The sequence below is a fragment of the Suncus etruscus genome, chromosome 19, assembly GCF_024139225.1.
Source record: "Suncus etruscus isolate mSunEtr1 chromosome 19, mSunEtr1.pri.cur, whole genome shotgun sequence".
Taxonomy (NCBI): Eukaryota; Metazoa; Chordata; class Mammalia; order Eulipotyphla; family Soricidae; genus Suncus; species Suncus etruscus.
Genome location: NC_064866.1, coordinates 611,276 through 618,621, shown reverse-complemented (window position 1 = coordinate 618,621; position 7,346 = coordinate 611,276).

Sequence of the window (7,346 nt, the reverse complement as noted above, 5' to 3'; positions counted from 1 at the left end):
AATTAACTTTTGAAGCAGGGTTCTCTAGGGTGTATGCCCACTAATAATTTTCTCATCCTTTTTCTAACCTAATGAGAATCTTTCAGATTTGATTACCTGGTTCTCACAGTTATAGAACTATAGTTTTTATACTCTCTCGGCATTATTCTACTACTTCATTTGTTATGGAGAAAAGTGTAAGTTAAAATTGTGGAGCCAGAGCGATAGCTAGCACAGTGGGCAGGGCATTTGCCTTGCACACGGCTGACCCAGGGTCAATCCCTGGCATCTCCTATGGTCCCCAGAGCCTGCCAGGAGTCATTTCTGAGTGCAGTGCCAGCAGTAACCCCTGAGTGCCGCCTGCTGTGGCCCCAAAACAGAGCCGGAACTATAGCACAATGGGTAGGGCATTTATTTGCCTTCCACACAGCCAGTCCAGAATCGATCCCCTGCACTCCGGATGGCCCCCTGAGCCTGCCAGGAATAAGTTCTGAGTCCAGAGTCAGGAGTAGCCTCTGAGGTCTGCTGGATGCGGCCAAAAAACAAATCTAAAAAATCGTGTCTCAAGCCTCCCTGTCCCCATTACATATACACACAACTCATGTCACCCCATTCAGCTTTGTAATTTGTTGTTGTTGTTTTTGGGGATTTTGTTTGTTTGCTTTTTGGGCCACACCCGGTGACGCTCAGGGTTTCCTCCTGACTGCACTCAGACATCGCTCCTGGCTTGGAGAGGGAATGCCAGGGGATTGAACTGGGGTCCATGCTAGGTCAGCGCATGCAAGGCGAACACCCTACTGCTTGCGTCACTGTTCCGGTCCCAGCTTAATAATTTGTAAGGAAGGAAGCTGGTATGAAAATTTTCCATCTCTAACTCATGACTGGCCTGATTTCTCAGTCAGTCTGTGTTTCTAATTGAAATGCCTGGTTTGGTTTGGTTTTGCCTCTTCCCCTTAAACTGAAGGATTTTTAAGTGTCAATTCAATGCTAAACTTCAATGATGAATAGCAGCATTTTGACAGTACTTTTGTTTGTTGTTTTTTTTTTTAACTTTATTTATTGATGGATTGTTTGGTTCTTGTGCTACACCCAGCGCTAGAGTTAGTTACTCTTGGCTCTGCACTCAGACATTGCACCTGGCAGGCTGGGGATCAAATGGGATGCCGGGAATCAAACCAGGTCCCTCCCCAGCCGGCCACATGTAAGGCAAACACCCTACCGCTGTGCTCAACTTCTGCTACATGCTTTTGCCTTTCTATATAAGTTGTTCGCTTCTCTATTCAAGAGTTCTGGAAATTGTTTTGTCTAAAAATTCAGATTCCGGGCCGAATCGATAGCACAGCTGCAGGGCGTTTGCCTTGCACGCATCCCATAGGGTCCCCTGAGCCTGCCTGGAGCAATTTTTGAGCACAGAACCAAGAGGTACCCCTGAGTGCTACTGGGTGTGGCCCCCCCAAAAAAAATCACAGATTCCTTCCCATCTGTGTCTAATCACAGCACAATTATGTTTATAAATAAATTTACAATATTATTCAAGTCAATTTAAAAAAAAACTTATTTTTCTTTTGGGAAATCCTATTAGAGGGAAAATTTGGTGTCAAAGCTGCTGTGATTGGTATAGTCCAACACTGAGGAATATAAAGATGACAGTCACAAAGCTATGCGGATGTCAAGTATGTCTTATGCTGATTAGGCCCCCAGGTCCACCATTACGGAGAAATGCTGGGGGGGGGGGGTGTTTGCTAATTCATAGGACCCAGGCCTTAAATCTCCCTGTTCAAAGGTCATTTGAATGTCTCATCTCCCCCAAATTGGCCCTATAAAAGTCCCCAAGTCAGTGAGTTGCATTTTTCACCTGGGATGACTAGAGAATCAAACCTTAATGTGAAACATTCCAAGTGTGAAACAGACTACAGCTTCGATCGGTCCCTCTAAATCAAAAACCCCCCCAAACACAATCATGTATGTAATCAAGGTGTTTAAATAAAAAAAAATTATGCATTAGAAAAAAAAATAAATAAATCAAAAACCCCACCTTGGTTTCCCTTTCCATTTCAACAGCTGAATTAAGATCAGATTTTTCTGGTGGGACATTTTAGCCAGAAAGAAGAAGGTAGAGCCTGCGTTCTTTCTGATAATTCTTACTGTATCTCCATGTGGTCCTCAGTTGAATCTGCATAATGTTCGCTCCAAGACACTTTATTTAGTGTATGTTCCTTCATATTTCTGTGCAATAAAAATCAATTGTTGGTTCTCTGGTCTCTGACTTTACATCTAGAATTATTTTAGTTGGAAATAGGTATCCAGTACAAAGGATAAGATGTTTGCCTTGCACTTGGCCAACCACAGTTCAATCCTCAGTGTCCCATAGGGTCCCTCTTTTACTGCCAGGAGCAAGCCCTGAGTACCACTGGATGTGACCTAAAAACAAAAATCCTGTATACTAAATAAAGACTTTCTCTTCTTTCTTCTTCCTTGTTTTTCTTTCTTTTTAGGGGGGTCCACACTCGGAGGCACTCAGGAGTTATTCCTGGCTCTGCACCCAGAAATTGCTCCTGGCAGACACAGGGGACCATATGGGATGCCGGGATTTGAACCACCACCAGCCGTCCTGGGTTGGCTGCATGCCCTGCCGCTGTACTATCTCTCCGGCCCTGGAATAAGACTTTCAGTGCTAACCTGCATACCAACAAATGTTATGAAAATGGAACGTTTTTATCCCATTTTGGTACCCAATAATATTACTCTTAAGAGAAGAATTTATGGGGCCGGAGAGATAGCATGGAAGTAAGGCGTTTGCCTTTCATGCAGGAGGTCATCGGTTCGAATCCCGGCGCCCCATATGGTCCCCTGTGCCTGCCAGGAGCGATTTCTGAGCCTGGAACCAGAAATAACCCCTGAGCACTGCCGGGTGTGACCCAAAAACCACAAAAAAAAAAAAAAAAAAGAGAAGAATTTATATTCTGCCCTGTTACTTGCCAGTGAAACCTGAACTAAGAACTGAAAGTCGTAAGTTTCTTTTTTTTTTTTTTTTGGTTTTTGGGCCACACCCAGTGACGCTCGGGTTACTCCTGGCTATGAGCTCAGAAGTAACTCCTGGCTTGGGGGACCATATGGGACGCCGGGGGATTGAACCTCGGTCCGTCCAAGGCTAGCGCAGGCAAAGCAGGCACCTTACCTCTAGCGCCACCGCCCGGCCCCATAAGTTTCAATGTAGGTAGAAGTACATACATACGTACAAACCAAATTTTTGCGTAATTTTTTTTTTTTTTTTTTTTTTTTTTTGGTTTTTGGGTCACACCCGGCAGCGCTCAGGGATTACTCCTGGCTCTTTGCTCAGAAATCGCTCCTGGCAGGCTCAGGGGACCATATGGGATGCCGGGATTTGAACCATTGTCCTGCATGAAAGGCAAATGCCCTTGGAGCAGTGAAACTAACTCAGACCTTTGACCAAACACATTGCGGGGGTTCAAACCAAATTTTTAAAGGTAGGGAGAGCTCAGAAGTCTAGAGTACATGCTTTGCGTGCAGGAGGTCCTACTCCGAGACTCCTGAGTACTCCCAGGTATGACCCCCCCAAAACAAAGACAAAACTAATGTATATAAAGCAAACTGTTTTTTTGGTTTTGGTCACACCCAGCAGCGCTCAGGGGTTACTCCTGGCTCCAGGCTCAGAAATCGCTCCTGGCAGGCTCAGAGGACCAGATGGGATACCATATGGGATTTGAACCAACATCCTTCTACATGCAAGGCAAATGCCCTACCTCCATACCATCTCTTCGGCCCCTATAAGCAACTCTTTAAGATTTCACAACATGAGAAGATAATTGTGCTTGCGACTGGCTTTTAGTTTTCTATTATTTATAATATCGATGACACGGGGCAAATATTTACTGGGAATGTTTGACCTCTTTTTTATTTCATACTGTTTTTCCCACAAATCACCCCTTAAGCGTTGCTTCTCAAAATGTGGCATTATCCAAATCAACATGTTGGAGCGGAAAGTAGTAGCGGACCTTAATAAATGGCAGGTTCCTAAGAAGTATCTCAAAGCTTGAGATTTAAAATTGGAGAACAATTGATCTAAAATTGGAGGACACATCTATATATTGTTTACAATTCATTCAAAAAAATACTCAGTGCTGGGGCCGGAGAGATAGCATGGAGGTAGGGCATTTACCTTGCATGCAGAAGGACGGTGGTTCGAATCTCAGCATCCCATAGGGTCCCCCGAGCCTGCCAGGGGCTATTTCCGAGTGTAGAGCCAGGAGGAACTCCTGAGTGCTGCCGAGTGGGACCCAAAAACAAACAAACAGAAAATATCCAGTGCTTGGGCTGGAACAGGAAGGCAAGTACTTGCCTTGCACATGGCCAACTTGGTTTGATCTTTGACACTTCATATACATGCCTCGAGCACTGCCAGGTGTGATCCAAGAAAACAGAAAAGTGGGGCCGGAGAGATAGCATGGAGGTAAGCCATTTGCTTCCCATGCAGAAGGTTGGTTCGAATCCCGGCGTCCCTTATGGTTGCCTGAGCCCGCCAGGAGCAATTTCTGAGTGTAGAGCCAGGAGGAACCCCTGAGCGCTGCTGGGAGTGGCCCCAAAACAAAACAAAACAAACAAAAAATACCAGAAAAATAAAATATTGTGTGTGTGTGTGTGTGTGTGTGTGTGTGTGTGTACATCTCCCATGCTTTCAGGGGTCCTCAAACTTTTTAAACGGGGGGCCAGTTCACTGTCCCTCAGACCATTGGAGGGTCTGACTATAGTAAAAACAAAACTTATGAACGAATTCTTATGCACACTGCATATATCTTATTTTGCAATGAAGAAACAAAACAGATACAAATACAATCTGTGGCCCATGGGCCATAGTTTGAGGACCACTGGCACATGTTAACTGCCACTTGGCTATGTACTAGCAATGTAAGATGGTAGAGGGCCTGAATGGCCGGGATTGCTTTGCATGAATGAAGCCACCAATTTCATTCCTGGCATTGTTGCACATCAATACCAGGTGGTCTTTAACTTCGAAGCGGTGACGCTAAGTACCCCCACCAAGGATGTGTGAACCCCAGATCCCAGACCAGCAACAAAGGGAAGGGATAGGGCAGGATGGACCTAGAGAACACAATTTTGGCTTTCTTGAAGCCACTCAACGTGGACATGAGTAAGTAAATCAGATATTTTGTGATAAACGCTCAAAGATTCGACTTAACATGTGAGACATAAAGAAGTAACAAACACTCTCCCTGGAACAACCAGAAAGAAGTGGAGGAGTTGTGTTTATTAATAGTAGTGTTCATGAGTTGAATATTTTTTCTTGAGAGGTACTATGGTAACCAGTTTATATATTGCTCTTCCCTCATAACACTAACAGACCTTATAAGGTCATTTAAAGGCAGCTTGAGATGATGATGCTTTAATGACGACAATGTACAGAGAGTTTATAGAACAGAAGTGCAGGGGCTGGAGTGACAGCGCAACGGTGGGCGTTGGCCTTGCACAGGCCCAACCCAGGAATGACCTGGGTTTATCCCCTACATCCCATAAGGTCCCCTGAGCCTGCCAGGAGAGATTTCTGAGCGCACAACCAGGAATAACTCATGAGCCCCACTTGGGTGTGGCCCCAAAACAAAAACAGAAGTACCGGTATAGACATGGGAATGTGAATGCACTGTGGTCTATCCCCAGCAACTCATATGGTCTCTCAAACTCACCAGGAGTAATTTGGAGTGATTATTGAGCACAGGGCCAAGTATGGCCCCAAACAAACAAACAAACAAACAAAAATATATCTCTGTGTGTATCTTTTTTTGTGTGGGGAGGGCACACCCGGTGGTGCTTTGTATCTTTGTTTTTTTGTTTTGGCTTGGTTTTGGTTTTTGAGACACAACCAGGTGCCTAGGGGTTTCTCCTGGCTCTGTGCTCAGAAATCGCTCCTAATGGTCTTAGGGAACCATAGAGGATACAGGGGATCAAACCCGGGTCCATCCGAGGTCAGCAGCATCTAGGGCAAACACTCTACTGCTGTGCTATCACTCTGGCCCCTGTGTGTGGGCCCCATAGAGTCTGAATCAATAAGATATTATAATAAAGGGGGCCGGAGAGATAGCATGGAGGTAAGGAGTTTGCCTTGCAAGCAGAAGGACGGTGGTTCAAATCCTGGCATTCCATAGGGCCCCCCGAGCCTGCCAGGAGCGATTTCTGAGTGTAGAGCCAGGAGGAACCCCTGAGTGTTGCTGGGCATGACCCCAAAAAAACAAAAATAAAAGATTATAATAAAAATATGTAATGGGGCCATTACATATATATACATACATATATATTCAAATATTTTATTCAATTTTTCTCCCAAGTTGAAGAGCTATATTCTTAGAATCCTAACATTTAAAATATCGAGATCTTCACAAATGCTTTTGCCATGTCTAGACAAGGCCAGCTCCAGAGACTCCCTCTGTTCTCAAAAAGATAAAAACTAAGCCATGAAAAATTATGGGTCCACAGGCCACAAAACTAAAAGCTGGCAATTTTGGAAGGAGAGGGCAGTCCATGTCCCTACACCCATCGCCCACAAATGCCACTTTATCAATGACCCTACTTCACCACTCCTCTAGGGCTCTCTGCAGAGATACAAATCTGACAAAAATTCCAGGTATGGCGATATTTGGGCTAATATCACCAAGACGTTTTCTGGAGTGATTGGAGGCACCCTCCCCCCTCTACCCACCTTTTCTCAGGAAGCCCTGGCAGATGAAAGCACACCCCACAAAAGCCAGTGTCAGCAATAGTGCTTGGAATTCCTGGACCATGTGGCTATCTTCTCAGTCACAAGACAACTCTCTTTTTGCTTAACACTGTTATTTTGTACAAACACACCAATTTAGAAATCAAAGTGTATCTGAAGCCACCTAATGTTCAGAAACAAATGAAGTAAATCAAGTCAACTAGCAACATGAGCTTACTAAACTTTCTTTCTTTTTTTTTTTTTTAGTTTATTTATGTATGGATTGATTGATTGGTTTTGGGGTGATGCTCCGGGGTTACTCCTGCTCTATGATCAGAAATCACTTCTGGGGGCCGGGAAGGTGGCGCTAGAGGTAAGGTGTCTGCCTTACAAGCGCTAGCCAAGGAACGGACCGCGGTTCGATCCCCCGGTGTCCCATATGGTCCCCCCAAGCCAGGGGCGATTTCTGAGCACATAGCCAGGAGTAACCCCTGAGCGTCAAACGGGTGTGGTCCAAAAACCAAAAAAAAAAAAAAAAAAAAAAAAAAAGAAATCACTTCTGGCAAGCTCAGAGGACCAAATGGGATGCCAGGAATTGAACCGGATCTGCCCCAGGTCAACCAAATGCAAGGCAAATGCC